Genomic DNA, 17,584 nt, shown 5'->3' with positions numbered 1-17,584 from the left:
TGTGTGTGTGTGTGTTTACTTTGGAGAACTAAGTCACGTTGTGGTCTTAGTGGACCAGACTAGTTCTGTGTTACAGTTTTCAGTTCACGACTTGGCGACAAAGGAAAAGGGTTGAGTTTTATCTCATAAAAGTCACATCGCTTCTGTTTAGCAGAAGTAGAAGGGCATGTGACCACCCCCTCCCGAGTCGAGCGTGCCAAGGGATTGAAAGCTGTATTTGTTGTACTTTGTGTATAAAATTACATAAAATAAGAGAATAATAAATAAATAAGAGAATAATAAATAAATAAATAAACTTATTAACAATAAAATAGTAATTAAATACAGAAATGGGGAATCAAAATGGGAAATTAACAAAAGATGAGCTATTTATGGAAAAAAGATGCCCCGGGGCAGGAAAAATAAGTGTTAAAAGATGGAGGAATAAAAATAAATTACCTAAAACCGAATGGACGGGAGAATGTACCGAAGAAGCTATGATTAAATTAGAATCTATACTCAAAGAAGAAATACGTGTCACAAAAAACAAAAAGGAAAAAACTAAACGTGAAGAAGAAGAAAAAGTTGTTTGCAGAATGGAAAAGGGAAAGTGTGCGTAGGAAAGAAGGCAGAGAGAAAAAACAATTAGAAAAAAAGCAGAAAAAGGAAAAGAAAGTGTTATCTATGTCAGTTGCACCAGATGACGAAACACATAAAGTGCAGCGTCCATTACCACATAATCCTGATCATGAGAACGGCGCTGCCGGTGGGAGGCTTCCTCCTCCCCCATATTCACATGATGATTGTGAAAGTTGTGTTACCACTGACACAGAGCAAACCCCAAAAACTAAACGCAAGAGCAAAAGGGGTAAAAACCAAAAACTTGCATCACCAGGTGCTCGTATGGGATACGGTTTGCGATCCAAAGGCAAACCTGGGCCATACTCCGAAGCACAAAATCTTCTAAATAATATGACCCTGAAAGACTCCCCATTCGGTCACCATTGTGATGGATGCGAAGGACCTCCTGACCCACCTGGTCCAGGAGCGGGGGCATATCCCATGATACAAGTAGCAAACCCTCATTTTATGATGCCCCAAGGTCCTGAAGGTGAGGTAGACACAAGCCAGACCATCCCAGTATTCCGTCCATGGACCCCAGTTGACCGTCAAAACGTCATAAAAGACATACCTCCCTTGCAAGAGGGCGTTACACCCTGGGGAGATGCAATTCGCGAAATAATAAATGTATGGGGATTAAACTGCCACGAAGTAGTTCAATTATTTCAAGACTGCCTGGGATTAAAATGGGGAAGAGTTAAAGGAAATTTCACAGGAAATAACGGAGCCAACCCCCCTATACCCCTGCCACCAGGTAGTATAGAATTAACAAACGGAGTAAATGACGTACTCGCACGAGTAGCAGTAGTGTTGGCCCCAAGAGCAGATTATGGTAAAATAGGACAAACAACACAAAATGATACAGAAACTCCAGCAGAGTATCTTGATCGACTGCGCCCAGTGTTCAGACAACATGCAGGGATAGACTACAACGAAGATGATAATAGTGGATATCAACAAGCGCTAAAACGAGCCTTTTTACAAGGTCTGAAACCACAAGTAAGAACCCATGTGGAGAAGTATTGGATAGAGCAAGACACAGGAAGTGTTAGTCAGGCATTACAACATGCCACACACGCACACGGAGTGATAAAGAAAAAAGAAAAAAAAGAGTGTGTTCGTGCTCGATGAGAGCTCAGAAATGATTGCATATGTAGGCAATTACAGAGGAGGATACCGTTGTAGAGGCCGTGGTAGGGGAAGAAACAGACAGCAGTACAGAGGCAGATACCAAAGTGATAAGAGTAAACAAAGGAGAAGGGAAAGGAGTGGAGACAGAGATGATGAGTACGAAGAGAGGAGGTGCTGGACATGTGATAAACTAGGCCACTTTAGGCGTGAATGTCCACCAAAAACTAAGCAAGAATGACTATCTGAGCGACACACCCAACCTCGTGATAGTGACAGTGACAGAGAGTGCAGCAGCCGCTCAGATGAGGAAGTGTACAACATCAGCGAACTACTGGCAAACCTAGACGGGAAGCCACTCATGCAGCTAAAAATAAATGGGCAGGAAATTGAGGTTTTGTGTGACACTGGTGCGTGTAGAACAGTGCTCATACAAGAGCCACCAAACACTCGTTATTCAAAGGACACCTTGTTAGTTAAGACTGCCTCAGGTCACACAAAAGCCCAAATCCTAACCAAACCCCTGTTTATTCGACACCCAGAAAGCGGTCGCGAATGCAGGAATCAATGTATTGTAGACCCATCGTGCCCAGTAAACTTATTAGGAAGAGATGTAATGACAAAACTGAACATAGGGGTAGTGCCAACAGAAAAAGGAATGTCAGCTGAAGTAATGTTAGAGCAGGAACAACAGGAGGGCTTTGGAGAGCCTAATTATTACTGGACTCTAGATCTGCCGCCACTTCCAAAGTTAAGCTAGCAGGAGAACACTTATCCCCTCATACACAAATGTTGTCATTTACAGAGTACCATAATACTCTGTATTACAAGCATACCTCAGGCCCAGATGACCTATATGATAGGCAGGTGCACAGATTAGGAAATCCCATGATTACTCTGCAACATCTGTATGTCACCACAAGTGGAAATGCAGTATGTTCTGTAATACTTCCCGAAAATGTACAGCGCGTGAGCAAAATGACAAAACCACACGTGTCAGTCGCTAAAACACCCGACAAACGCTGGTTTGAGCTAGGAGGAGTGTTAGCGAGGGTAGAAAAAGACACATACAAACCGTCACAGTACGAAGGGTGGGCAGAAGGGGAAAGAACGAGATGTCTGAGACGCACATTAGGGTGGATAGTCAAAATCACACCTAGTACACATCTAGACGATGAAAAAACCAACTGACAAAAAGTAGTTGCTCTTACAAAGGAGGAAGAGGAAGAACTAAAAAATCTTCCATCGACTCTGTGGTCCCGAAATGCTACAGATGTCGGTCTAATTAAAAACCAAGAACCTGTTAAAGTGAAAACAATCTCATCTTTCAGACCCATTAAGCCACAATACCCCCTGAGCCCACAACTGCGAGAAGGTATTAAACCTGTAATAGCCGACATGCTGAAGGCAGGGATTTTAACCCAGAGCAAACATACAACACACCTATATTTCCAGTGAAAAAAGCAAACACAGGAAAGTATAGGTTGGTGCATGACCTTAGAGCTATTAACGAGATCACTGAAACAATTCCACCAGTTGTTGCAAATCCACACACTATTTTAAACCAGATAACGCCAAAAGAACAATGGTTCTCAGTGATTGACCTATCTAATGCCTTTTTCTCAGTGCCTCTGCATCCAGACTCACAAGACCTGTTTGGATTTACATACGAGGGTCAGAAATACACCTACACATGTCTGCCACAAGGGTTTCAAAACAGCCCGACTCTGTATGCAGAAGCACTAGAAAAATCGATGTCAACATGTACATTACCCAGTAAGGGTCAGTACCTACTGTATGTAGATGACATTTTGATAACAGGACACTCACAGGAAGATTGTAAACAAAATACTCTTGCAGTGCTTAGACATCTAGCACAGGAGGAACACAAAGTGTCTATGAATAAACTACAGCTGTGGAGCCCATCAGTTGTGTATTTGGGACATACACTGTCAGGGGAAGGAAAGCAGTTGTTAAACAAAAGGAAAGGAGCAATACAGAAAGCACCGCAGCCAGAAACAAAACAACAGATGATGAGCTTTCTAGGCTTGTGTAATTTCTGCAGAGCATGGATTCCAGAGTTTGCATCATATGCACAGCCTTTACAAAATTTGATCTACGGAAAAAATCTAGTGTTAAAGGATAAAATAACTCGGACACCTGAAGCTATAAAAGCATTTGAACAGTTGAAGGCCATTTTGCAAACAAATGTTGTCCTTGCTCTGCCTGATTATGACAAACCGTTTTATCTCAGTGTAGATGGAAATGCAGGCTACATGAAAGCAGTGTTAACACAGACCTTTGGAGAAAAACACAGACCGTTAGCCTTCTATTCAAGTAAACTAGACTCTGTAGCTGCAGGATTGCCAACTTGTGTGCAAGCCTGTGCAGCCGCAGCAGAGGCCGTTCAAAAATCATCTGACATAGTGCTAGGACACAAGCTTATACTACGGGTGCCACACGCAGTAGCTTCTATACTTCTGCAAGGACAGTTGCCATTTGTAACACATGCTCGACAACTGTCCTATGTAGGCGTATTGTTGTCTCAATCTAATATAGAAATTGTGCGTTGCGGTCAGTTGAACCCTGGCACTCTGTTGCCAAGCGAACTTGATGGAAAGTCACACTGCTGCATAAACAAGTTAAATGAGGAAACAAAACCACGTGCTGATATTCATAGCACGCCGCAAATATACTATACAGACATCTTTGTAGATGGTTCCGCATCTAAAGGCGTTGATGGAAAAAACAAAGTAGGATATGCAGTAACCACAGAGATTGAGGTGATAGAAGCAAAACTACTATCATCTATGCACTCCGCCCAGAGTGCAGAACTTATAGCAGTGATAAGAGCATGCGAGTTACATAAAGACAAAAGTATAAACATTCATACAGACAGTCAATATGTTTTCTCAGCAGTACATCATTTTGCCAAGATATGGAGCAACAGAGGAATGGTGACCTCAAGCGGAACACCAGTACAACATGCAGAACTATTAAACAAACTGTTGCTAGAAGAACTATTGCCAAAACAACTAGCACTGTGTAAATGTACAGCACATCAAAAAGATGATACACACATAACACGAGGAAACAACTTTGCCGACCAAGCAGCTAAGTCAGCAGCACAACAGAAGATGCATGCATTAGCTATGACAGAAATTAAAAACATACCAATTGAAGTATTAAAAAGTGAACAGAAAACCGCACATCACACAGAATAGAAACAATGGTTGAAACATGGAGCACAGTTAGACACAGATGATATAATGAAAATCGCAGGAAAACCAATACTACCAAAATCCCTACACAAAACAGCAGCATTAGTGACACATGGCTCGACGCATCTGTCAACAGGAGGGATAGTATCTCTAGTAAAACAACATTTCTACGTCATTAATTTTGAAAATTCAGCAAAAGAATTCATAAGAACATGCATGATATGTCAAAAGCATAACGCTCAAGGGAACTTAAGACCAAAGAGAGGTCATTTCCCTACTCCGCCACATCCTTTTCACACTATTCACATGGACTTCATAGAATTGAACGAATGTCAAGGGTCAAAATATGCGTTGAAGGTTTTGAAACAGCTACAGGATGTGCAGTCAAAAGAATACATAGATGGAGGCACAGATTGGCTGAGGTGGTTGCTAAGTGGCTCCTGGACTGCTTTACTGTATAAAGGTTTAATACTCATAGGACTCCTGCTTACATTGTTTTGTATTTTCACCACATGTGTTATCCCATGTCTCAGAGGAATGATTTCTAGGATGATTAACCATTCAATTGCAGCATATGTAAACGTAACTCAAGAGGAAGAAGATGATGATAACGATGATAAAAGCGTAGATAAATACTGATTTGAACACACATAATGATGACTTGACTGAAAATGCAACACGCAAGTAGTCATGTTCTGATAAAATCGGTGTGATTCATATACAGTTTAAATTTGCTAAAACAGGAGGGATAAGTTAAAGGAAATTTATTTTACTGTTTTAAAGTGTTTGTGCTCTTATAGTGTTTAGCCTCATTTAAACTTAGTGTGTGTGTGTGTGTGTGTGACATTAGTGTGATCACTGCATGAGGAAGCTGCTGGACAAACCCTGATATGGCCAACGAACTCACATATCTTCAGTTTACATATAGGGAGTTGTTTCTCTTTGTATGTTCCACCCAAGAATGGAATGCAAGCTGTCTGACTATATAATAAAGAACAAGCCAATGCCCCGCGCGAATCCTCCGTGACTCGTCTCATACACGTCACTGTGTGAGGCTGTGTTGGGGCATTCGTCCATGTACATGAAATATCGCTGAGTCTGTGTTTCTTGCCTCCTGAGTTTTCTCTTAACAGCCAGTTAAGATGTAAAACTGTGTATCTGCCAGAGGTGGGTCGAGTATCCAAAAATTGTACTCAAGTAAGAGTAGCATTACTGTAAAATATTATTACTCAAGTAAAAGTGAAAAGTAGTCATCAAAAAAGTTACTCAGGTAAGAGTAAAAAAGTAGTTGCTGAAAAGACTACTCAAGTAGTGAGTAACTGGTTGTAATGTCCAATATATTTTTTAAATAAATGCTATCAGACAAACAAAAATAAATAAATATACAAATTTTTGTATTTTCAAATAGAATATGTGTAAAAACATCAACAAAATAAGGCACAACAATTCTAATTTCAGTTTTTCACAACATAAAGCCTTTTTAACCAATATCAGTAAATAATATAAATATATGTGGCCCGGTCATGGGGAATGAGACAGGACACAGGAAATACTCTTTTAAACATACACATTTCTATGGGAGAACATCATGAACTCACTTTGGTTTCTCCACACAGCCACTGCTAAGACAAGTACACACGCAGGAATCACACAGCAAGTGATCTCCCCTCTGAATCAACCAGAAACATACAGAGTTATGCACAGTGAATAACAGTATAAACTTAACAACTTTGAAATCTGTTAGGACACTGTCACTACTCACGCCAACCCGCTCTTCAGTCCTTCTCACAGCACGTGACCATTAAACATACACCCGTCGCGCGCTAAGAACTCTACAGAAATGGTCACAAACATGGAGTCATTGCTAAAGAAACTTAGCTAATTACAGTCTACTACAACACTGGTGACAATATTTTGCAGTATGCTACACTTTTCAGCACATTTACCTCTTGTGTAGCTAGCCACAGGATCGTTTGCAGCCTCTGACTCTCCAGTGCTCCCGCTCACAGCGCTCAGTGTGTGACGCAAACTTGAGTGCATGCGTGCTCTGGCTTACGCGGCTCTTAAAGGGACAGTATACCCCCAATACGCGAGGTCTAGTCATCACCATGACAACCCCACAACAGACCTCTGGTAGACAGGCAACCAGTCAAAAACACAATCCCCTCTTTTTAAACCCTTTCCATGCGTAGTATTATTTCACTTGGCTACATTCTCCCCTGCTACGAGTCATCGTCCTCGGTGACCCCCTGCTCCTCCACCATTCCCCTGAGTTTGGTGGTGTAGAAAACCATACCGGCTAACACCTGGGAGAGTACATCTGGACTGAAGGATACTGCATTGCATGCTGACCTAGGTAGGTTGAATGGGTTTGTGTGGACCCCTGCAGTTTCTCTCCTATTCCTGCGTGTAGCAGGTGTGGGTGAACCTGCCTCCGCTTTCTTTCCTTTCCTAGGAGCTGGAACAGGTTTTGCCACCGGTTCTTCACTGGAGAATCCAACGCTTCCTGGTCCAGGTGGAAGGTAAGCTGTTGGCTCCACCTCGAGGTCATCAGGGTTGTCGCTGCTCTCCTGCCCTAGTAGATCCTCACCCTCCACCATATCTTCAGTTCCATTCTCCAACTGGTTTCCAGGCTCGCCGACTGTTGGAACCAAGTTCTCAGGTCCCTGAGCCACTGGCAGCTCCATTGGGTACTGGACCTCCTCCATCAAGGCAAACTCTGGGTGCTCAAACTCAGTGTCAGACTCTTGGTGCTCATCTGCAGAACTGACGTCCTGGTCACGTAGCCTTGGCTTGGGTGCAGGTATAGACCCCACGCATGGCCTCAAGTTAGATCTGTGGACTCTTTTCACGGGCCCTCCTTCTAGTGGCACTACTGTGTATGTTGTCCCTTGGATATCAACCACTTTATACACAGGGGCTGCCCAGGCATCTTGAATTTTATTCCTTCCTGGTGGTCGGTAACGAAGATACACGAACTGTCCGATGTCAACAGGTGGACAGAACACCTTTCCTTGCTGCTGAACCACTCTCTCTGCAGCCTTCCGTTCGGCAAATTCTCTGGCTCTGGCATGTGCATCCTGGAGACGCTCCTGGTGCACTGCTAACCAGTCCAGTTTGTCATCCTTCACTTCTTCCCGGCCCAACAATGCATCAACGGGTAGATGTGGGTGGACCCCAAACAGCAGGTAATGGGGCGAATACCCTGTGGTCGAGTGCGGCGTGACATTGTAAGCATACACCAGCTCTGACAGATGCTCGGGCCAGCGCCGCTTCTTCTCAGGGGGAAGCGTACGCAAGAGGTTGTGCGTACGCAAGAGGTTGTGGGTGGGTCCAGGACGGGCGTGAGGTTCTGGGGGCGCTCCGTCTCTGGGCTGGGGCCCTGGCCGGGCCTCGGGGGCTCGGGTCCTGGTTGGTGTGTTGCTGGGGTTGTGGGCGGGTGGGTATATGGGGGCCCAGTCCTGGCGCAGGGCGCCGCCAGTGCATCGAGCCACCTGGGGGACTCTTCAACTGGTGGGGGAGGTTGTCACATCTTGCAGGAGCTTTCCTCTCCTCAGGAATTCTCTCTGCAGGAGGGGGAGATATAGGAGAGGTGGAGGAAGATCTCAGCCTGGGCGTCTATTGTCTTGTGTAGTCTGGAAGATGAGTGGATGATGGGGTGGGTGCAGTTTTCTCTGTAGTGGGGTCGGGTGGGCTGTCCCGGGCTCTGTGGGGCCGGGCGGTGCTGCTGCACTGGGCCCTGGTCCGGATGGGCCTGGGCCCCCTTTCCCTGGCGGGTTGCAGAGCATGGGGGTGCCTACTGGGGTCAGCGGGGGAGCTGGCCCCAGGGAGGGGTCACTTGCCCCTCCCTTTCTTCCCTCCCCATCTCCAGCTGCCTCCCTCTTCCCGCTCCACCACAATCACCCACACATGCAGGGCCTTGGGGTAGGGGTGTGTCACCAGGTTGCAGAGGAGGCATCCCCCCCCTCTGTCCCCTTCTGGCTGCCTCTGCCTCAATTTTATCTCACAACTTAGACATTCACATTACTCACACTCTCATAACACATACATATAGGATCTTGGGGGTGGGCTCACAACACGGACTCCAAATTACCATCAGGGTGTACACCTCACCCCTGGCGTCGTTGCCCACCTCTCAATTTTAAATACACGTAGACATTGAGGGCTATCAGGAGGGGCTATGCGTTTACCTGCTGCTCTCTGGCAGGTAGCTCCATGCCCTCCTGGGTTTTAATTGCACCTTAGAACACATATACATCAACACTACATATGAGCGGGTAGAGGGAGGTTTGGAGTCTTCTCACACCCCCGGTCTCTGCGGCCTGCTGGAGCGGGGGGGCTAGGAGGAGGAGTTGGCCGTCCGACTGGGGTCTGGTGTGTGGGGCCTCCCTGCTGCTGCGGAGTCGGGGCAGTCTACTTCTCCCCACTGCAGGGAAAAGGGTAACACCACCTGGGTCTGGGTGCAGTTTCCCCCTCCAGGGGCAAGGGTACCTAGACCCGGTTCTTAGAGTACGCTTGGGGAGTGTGATTGTGTGTACAGCGTCTCTTTATGTCTGTCTCCACGTTGGTTGAGTGTGGAGTAATTGCCTATGAGAGCATGAGGGTGGGAATGGATGTTTGTATTTGAGTGTGCCTGTATGTCTGTGTCTATATGTCAGGTTGGGTATCAGACGCCACCTCTCTGGGGACATCTCAGGCCCTCCAAGGTTTGGAGGCCTATCTCCCCCCACCACTTCCCCTGCCGGTGGCAGACGCCCTCAGACATCGATGCATTGGTGGTTCTTTGTGTCCGGGGGTGGGCGTCCGGGTACACACCGGCTCACTCCTTGGTGGCTGCTTATCCGGGCCTGGAACCTGGGGCTCGCTCGGGCCACTTCGGGGGTGGGGTGCCCTCGGCCTCTCGGCCTGGGGCTCGGTCACTCAGGCACAGCTGGCTGCCGGCGGAGCTCACGGGCACGTCACTGCAACCCCCCCTGGCTTCTGCTCCGCGGCTGCTGAGTGATCCCTCATCTGGGACTCTCCTCAGCTCTTTCTGGGACAGTGGCGCGGCTGCCCCTCTGTTGGTCTTCCTTGGTCTCTTGTGTTCTGGGGGCCTCTGGATGTCTGGAGTTTTGATCTCCTCCATACCTGCTTCATGCCCTGGAGGATGGGACTGTGGCCCCCCACACCCTCTAGCAGATCATTACATTAAGGAACCTTTTAAATACAAGCGCGCTCATGCTCACAGGTGTACACACAGGTGATCACACACACAAACTACACCCTTTTTGGCTCCTACCTCAAAGCACACTGTGCGCTGTCGATCTTACGTGCTGCACAATAATGTTTAATATTAAGTATTTAGTGTTATATTCCCATATATCATTGTGATGTTGTTTATTCTATTACTCTCGTTTTCTTCTGCTTGTTTTCTTTTTTCTTTCTCAACAGGTGATCCAGGTGATCGATATATGTATTTTTTGTCTGCTTATTTTGTTGGTTTTTGTTTTTTGCCCTTTATCCCCGTCCCTCTTCTCCGCTGTTTGTTTTTTTTTGTTTTGTTTTGTTTTTTCCCCCCTCTTTCTTTCTCCCTTTTCTTTTCCCCTGTCCCGTATCTAGCAAGTAAAAAAAATAAAATAAAATAAAATAAAATAAACAATAAAAGGTAAATCAAATGGACCATTACGGCAAGGCTGGGATGGTCCATTTGGTAAAGTAAATCCGTTGGGCATCTTTCTTCGCCTTTAGACAATAATTCTGATGGCAAAAGAACCAAACGGGACAGGTTTAAAAAAAAAAAAAAAAAAGAGGTTGTGCAAAGTCCTGTTGAACCTCTCACAATGTGGGTTACCCTGAGGGTGGTGGGGTGTTGTACGAGTTTTCTTTACTCCATACAGTTTGCATAGCTCAGCAATCACTGCGCTTTCAAAATTCCTGCCTTGGTCTGAGTGCAGGCGCTCTGGTACCCCATATTTCATGAACCACTCTTTCAGGATAATCTTAGCTGTGGTATCTGCTTTTTGATCTCGTGTGGCAAATGCCTGACTGAACTTGGTGAACACGTCAGTTATTACAAGAACGTTTTCACGACCATCCGTAGCCCGCTCAAGGGTGGTGTAATCAACAGCAACAACTTCAAGTGGGCGGGTAGCCAAAAATGGAGCGTGGGGTGCCTGAACTTTGGGTTGAGGCATCTTTGTTAACACACACCACAACCACACATTTCTTCACCCAGTGCTCAACATCTTCAAACATGCCCCCCCAGAAACATCTTTGTTTCAACAATCCCAGTGTGCGTTCGATTCCTTGGTGTCCCATGTGATCATGCACACTCCTGAGCACTTTTTCTTTAAGGCAGGCAGGTAGTAGCAGCTGGTGGCACTGTCCAAGGTGAGCATCCTCAATCACACGGTATAGCAGTCCATCTTTTTCTCTGATCCGAGGCCACTGCTTCAGTAGAGAACGTACCGGTTTAGACAGACCCCCTCTCTCTCTGTAGGTAGGTCTCTTCTGGCTGCACCAAAACTCTCTCAAGACACCAATTGTTGGGTCTGACACTTGAAAGCGACAGAGTTCTGCATTGGAGTAACCAGGCATCGTTGGGGTGTTGCCCAGCACAGCCTCACTGACCGCTTCTTCATCTGGTTCGGAGGCCTGCAGCAGTCTGATCCTACAAGCCTCAACTCCAGCCATGACAAGATCTGAGCCTAGACTTGTACCTGCCCTTAGCACATTACATATGGCTATAGAGCCATCATATTCTGCATCCTCACTGTCAGGTTCTGCCGTGTCAACTGTTGGTTGCCGAGAGAGGGCATCAGCGGCAGTGTTGCAGCGGCCAGGGCGATACTTGACATCAAAGTCAAACACAGACAGCTGAGCTACCCACCTCTGTTGAATGGCTCCTAAATTAGCAGTGGGCAGGTGACACAGGGGATTGTTATCCGTTATGATTGTGAACTTGGACCCCAGCAGATAACTCCTAAACTTTTCTGTGACTGCCCACTTAAATGCTAGGAGTTCGAGCTTCATGCTGCTAAAGTTTTGATCATTCTTCTCAGCCCCTCTGAGCCTCCTACTAGCATAAGCTATGACCTTATTCCTTCCCCCCTGCTTCTGGGACAGAACAGCGCCTAATCCAAGACTGCTAGCATCCGTTTCCAGCGTGAAAGGGAGACTGAAGTCAGCATAGCCTAGAACAGGGGCACTAGTCAACTTTTCCTTGAGCAACTCAAAAGCTTGTAAGCATTGTAGTGTCCAGGCTGAAGCAAAAAGCTGTTTAGCCCTGACAGGACTTATCTCCTTAACACAGACGTTCACTACATCATGGAGTGGCCCCGCAGTTTGGGAAAAGCCCTCAATGAATCTCCTATAGTAGCTGCAAAATCCTAAAATTGACCTTAGCTCTTTCACAGTACTAGGGATGGGCCATTTTGCCACAGCGCTTATCTTGTCAGGATCTGTGCTTATTCCCTGAGCCGACACTTCATGACCGAGAAACTTGACCTTGGGTTGGAGGAAATGGCACTTTTCAACCTTAACCTTCAGCCCCGTATCCCTCAGTCTTTTCAAAACAACCTCCAGTCTCACGATGTGATCCTGGAATGTTGTTGAAAACACAAGCAGATCATCCAAGTAGATCAACACAATCTGAAAGACCAAATCACTCATTGTGGCCTGCATAAGACGCTGAAAGGTCGCGGGGGCATTACATAGCCCGAAAGGCATCCTCAAGTATTCATACAGGCCAAATGGTGTGGTAAATGCTGTTTTGTCTCTTTCTTTCTCATGTACCGCTACCTGATGGTAGCCACTGGCGAGATCTATGGTTGAGAAGAACTCTGCACCACTCAAGGCATCCAGGCTCTCCTCAATGCGAGGGAGTGGAAACGCATCACGCCTGGTCTTTGCATTTAGTCTGCGGTAGTCTACACACAGTCTAAGACTCCCATCTGACTTGCGTACCAGAACAGCTGGTGAAGCATAGGAACTCGAACTCTCCTGAATCACCCCCTTTCTCAACAGTTCAGAAATGTGCTCCCTGACCTCTTTGTACTGATTTGGTGGAATGCGCCTGTAAGGCTGAGAAACAGGGACTTCATCTACAACAGGAATTTCATGCTTCACCCGATCAGTGTACCCCAAATCCTCATCATGAAGTGCAAAAACATCCGCATACCTTTTTAAAAGAGTTCTGACCTCGACCTGTTGTTCCCCTGTTGCACCTATGTGTAATCTTCCCAATAAGTCCTGTACGCAGCTGTTGGCCCCCTGACAGTCCTTTTGGTTAAGAGTCACCTCCTCATGGTTGGCAGATATGCGCTCAAATTTCACCTCGCATGGATCACCCTCAATGCAGCGGCCAGGACTAATGATGCCTAGTCTAGCCTTAGGTGGAAGCCAAACATCCTCTTGTGAGATGTTCATCACCTGTACTGGGAATACCAGGCTGTTAGTTGACACCAGAGTTGGGATCACCAGTAAGCCACCTGGGAGCTGAACATTCCCTGGTTCAACCAACGCGCTACCAAACTGCTTGCCATGGCCCCTTGCATAGACAGTGGTCAGGGATGAGGCAGGCACCCGCACTTTGTGTTTGCTTGCAACACGGGCAGTAGACACCTTTTCCACCAGCTCAGCAGCTTGTACGCAGTGGCAGGCCTTCCTCCAGCTTGACTCCAGCTCTCCCCCTAGAGCGGTGTCAAACTCTGAGAGTACTAACTGTCTACATCGTTTTGCAATGTTCATCCCTATAATGCCATGAGGTGACGAATCCAACCATTTGGGATTGTCTCTTTCTGCTTTATCGTCTTTGATTATGAGAAAACCACATTCTGGTATAGTGAGCCCCATAACCTGTACATCTAACTCTACATAGCCTAAATAGGGCAGCGGCAACTGGTTGGCTGCTGTGATTTTAAGCCACTTGGCAGTACAGTGCATATCGTCATCTTCTCCCTGGAGATGATTTCTGAAAAAGCTTGCTGTCAAAGTGCTTACATTACTTCCTGTGTCTAGTAGACATCTAAGGGATACACCACCTATCTGGATATCTACTTCAGGGCACTGACCTACAGCATGTTCTAGAAAATGTTCCTTGGTTAGAGCTTCCTTTGAGCCTTCTGACTTGCCTCGCATTGCCCGGCTCATAGCAATGGAGGGTTCCCGTTTCCCGTTAGCGGTGAACTGGGCATGGTTGCAGACTGGCTCGTAGGTTGTCGGGGTGCATTACAGTGTCTGGCCATATGTCCCACCCCTTCACATCGGAGACAAATGGGCTGACCCTCTCTAGTGTACTTAGGCTTGGGCTTAGCTTTAACACCTCTACTGTCTTCAGAACTGGCAGTCTGTGTTGTGAGCTCCCTCACTGCATTAGTTAACTCCCCTATTGCCTTACCCTGTTGTGTGATTATTTTAACTATCTCTTGCAGAGCCATGGTAAAGTCTGTCTGTACATCACTTGTGGAGGATGTCTTTTCACAGCTTTCATCTGGCCTGTCACTCACTATATTTCTATGTCTTGCTACATTAGTGCTGCATGGGCGATCTTCCATAGTCCACATGATTGCCTCCTCTCTAACATCAAAGAGACTACACTCAGGCTTCTCCCTAGTGAGCCTACGTAGTTCACGCCGAAGATTTGGGGCATGCACACCTTCAATGAACTGATCCCGAAGTGCCAGCTGTGTGTTAGGTACTACATTAGGGGACTGTTGTATTGCAGCATTGAGCAACTGAGAGAGTGCATGTGAATAATCTCGTAGGTCTTCCCCATCTAGTTGGCGGCGTGCATAGAAAGCATGCAAGAGCTGTGGTGTGGTGCGCTTCTCTCTAAATGCCTCCCTCAAATATGAAAAGAGATCACTCGGTTGCTTCACCTGGCCTGCCATACGTAACTTAACTTCCTCTAGGGCTACTCAGTTCGTTAATCTGTGTTTGCAGCTGCACCAACGGGTTACCTGCACTGTCAAACAAAGAGGCAGCTTGACTGTCTTCAGTGGGGATAGCTCCGGCCCCTGAAGGACCTTCCCCCTCGTCCTCTTGTGACATACTGCAATGTCTCTGAGTCTTTACTGCAGCAGATTCCCACAGTCACTTGTAGATGAGATTCAACAGTCATCTACAAGCGCCTGATACAAAATCTGTATCAGGCGCCCTCCACGTCCAACGGCTGAAGCAGGCTCCTGTTGTACCAACTGCCACTGCACAGAACCACCTCAGGATATCCACACTGCAGTTGCCGCCCTCTGGGTAGGACTGGGATCTTCTCAGCCACTACTGTTGTCTATAAAGCCCCACTCACTGTGTCTCTCTATACTGAAACTCAAAACTAAACTGAGAATCCCACTTCTGACACCAAACTATGTGGCCCGGTCATGGGGAATGAGACAGGACACAGGAAATACTCTTTTAAACATACACATTTCTATGGGAGAACATCATGAACTCACTTTGGTTTCTCTACACAGCCACTGCTAAGACAAGTACACACGCAGGAATCACACAGCAAGTGATCTCCCCTCTGAATCAACCAGAAACATACAGAGTTATGCACAGTGAATAACAGTATAAACTTAACAACTTTGAAATCTGTTAGGACACTGTCACTACTCACGCCAACCCGCTCTTCAGTCCTTCTCACAGCACGTGACCATTAAACATACACCCGTCGCGCGCTAAGAACTCTACAGAAATGGTCACAAACATGGAGTCATCGCTAAAGAAACTTAGCTAATTACAGTCTACTACAACACTGGTGACAATATTTTGCAGTATGCTACACTTTTCAGCACATTTACCTCTTGTGTAGCTAGCCACAGGATCGTTTGCAGCCTCTGACTCTCCAGTGCTCCCGCTCACAGCGCTCAGTGTGTGACGCAAACTTGAGTGCATGCGTGCTCTGGCTTACGCGGCTCTTAAAGGGACAGTATACCCCCAATACGCGAGGTCTAGTCATCACCATGACAACCCCACAACAGACCTCTGGTAGACAGGCAACCAGTCAAAAACACAATCCCCTCTTTTTAAACCCTTTCCATGCGTAGTATTATTTCACTTGGCTACATATATAAACAGTGCAAACCATTTCCAGTGACAAGATATGCTGTAAACTTTATATTCATTTTTGATACAAATGGCACAGCAGCCTCAAAAAAAACATTAGAACAAGGCATTTTCAACATATGTACATACAAGGCAGCTCAGTTTACCATAAATTGTATGGGTGTGCGTCTATTTCTGCATATTTAGCAAAAATGTGCCATTTCTTCACTCAGTGAAGTGATGGTTAAGCTTCAGCAGCAATTTGCTCTCAACGTTCTTTCTGTGAAGCTGTAACTGCTTACTGTTTAACTGTTTGTGCAAAACACATTGCTAGTATTAACTGAACTCCCAAAACAGAGCTACCTAGATCACTTAAATTACACAATTGAAAGCATATGTTTATTGTTTGTGTATTTATACACAAACACTCATATATATTCAAATAATTAAAAAAAGAAGAAGTTCATTTACCTATTTCTACCACACACCAAATCCAGTCCTTGGTACTTCCTGTTTTGTTCATCCACTAGGTAACAAAAGCTCAACACTGCCCATAGCATCCTGGAGCACTTCCGTTGTGTTTTGGAGTTTGTACATGTTTTGGAGGTTTCACGTGCTTCGGTATTTGTACGTGTTTTGGAGTTTGTATGTGCTTTGTCTCCAGGGGCCACCGTAAATATACTTTTATTTATTCACTCCACATAAAATGTAATAAATAAATTATATAATACAAAAACCAACTATTTACATTTCAACTTTTAACTATTTAAATTTTCAGCTTTTTCCTTTTAAACAAATTTAAAGTGAAACAACACAAAACACAGCAAACCACAACTCAATAAAATCTAAATTACAATATGCTAAACAAAAAGAAGATGCACATTCTCTGTCATATGGGCCTGCATGAATAAACTTTCTGAATCCTTTATCATCTGCAACTGAAAATAGTTGTGGATGATCACTATACCTTTCTAATGTGACGTTGTTGTCCCTGGCTCTCTTTCTCTGTCTTTCCCTCCCGCTCTGTTCCTGTGCTACTGAGAGTGTAACTACCGCCCCTCCCCCCGCTGCTCAGCGCAAGCACAAGGCTCACGTGCGGAGTGAAGCGGAAAAAAGTGCGAGAGAGGGTGAGAACGAAAAAAAAGGGCTCCCAATAAGGAACCGACCGACACATCACTAATTGATAACTTTTTCATTAAGTTAAGACCTGATTTGTTTGAAATTCATAGCCAGTGCTCTGACACAGAGCCATCAACCTCCGAACGCTGAAAGAGCACAGAGTATCCAGAAAACACATTATATGCTGCGATAAATGCACTGCTCTAGTGTCCCCTCTCTCCAGTGCCTTTCAGCGGCACGCAGCAGCAAACAGGTTGTCAGAGGAGGCCGAGATGATGATTAAGTTTAACATTGTCTACAATATTGCCAAAGAGTGCCACTTTAAGCACTTTAAGCCCACGCACTTTTTCAGTAACTTATCTTTCTTGTAGAACTGTGCTTTAAATACAGAACTTTGTGCTGACAAGATTGTTAGTTAATCATTTACAAATCAATATTGTCTGTATGGACAGCAATTTAAAAAAAGGGAACATGTAAAACTTTTGTGCTGGTGC

The sequence above is a fragment of the Pelmatolapia mariae genome, linkage group LG4, assembly GCF_036321145.2.
Source record: "Pelmatolapia mariae isolate MD_Pm_ZW linkage group LG4, Pm_UMD_F_2, whole genome shotgun sequence".
In the NCBI taxonomy this organism is placed as follows: domain Eukaryota; kingdom Metazoa; phylum Chordata; class Actinopteri; order Cichliformes; family Cichlidae; genus Pelmatolapia; species Pelmatolapia mariae.
The sequence above is the reverse complement of the archived record's forward strand: the minus strand, read 5'-3'. Positions refer to the sequence as shown.